Here is a 439-nt window from a genome sequence, read left to right as displayed (position 1 = left end):
TTACTTTGTAGATATTCAAAATTTTACCTTCATTTTTGTATAGAATTTTATAGCTTTTCCTTGCTATAGAGATTGTTCAATAATTGGAATTCTTTTGAAAGAATCATCCTTTAATTTTATTAGTGAGACCACTAATAGTTCTTCATTTTTACTGTGCATCCAGCCTCAACAACACTTCTTACCTAAAGCCATGGCAAGACACTTGCCTTCATCCAGTTAAACTCATTTGCCTTTGGAGTGTTCATGGAATTAGAAGTGTAGCAACCAACTGCTACATGCTTCCATCTATAAAATTGAGATATTTGCAAAAATCTTTAATTTTGTGACCTAATTCTCTTTTTGTCACCCACCTTTTATTCATCTATTATTTTCACTCCTATAACCAGCCTTTGCTAATGGGTATAAGTTCTCAACTGTATGTTAAGAAAATAATAACCTG

The sequence above is a fragment of the Oryx dammah genome, unplaced genomic scaffold (assembly GCF_014754425.2).
Source record: "Oryx dammah isolate SB20612 unplaced genomic scaffold, SCBI_Odam_1.1 HiC_scaffold_3, whole genome shotgun sequence".
Taxonomy (NCBI): Eukaryota; Metazoa; Chordata; class Mammalia; order Artiodactyla; family Bovidae; genus Oryx; species Oryx dammah.
The sequence above is the reverse complement of the archived record's forward strand: the minus strand, read 5'-3'. Positions refer to the sequence as shown.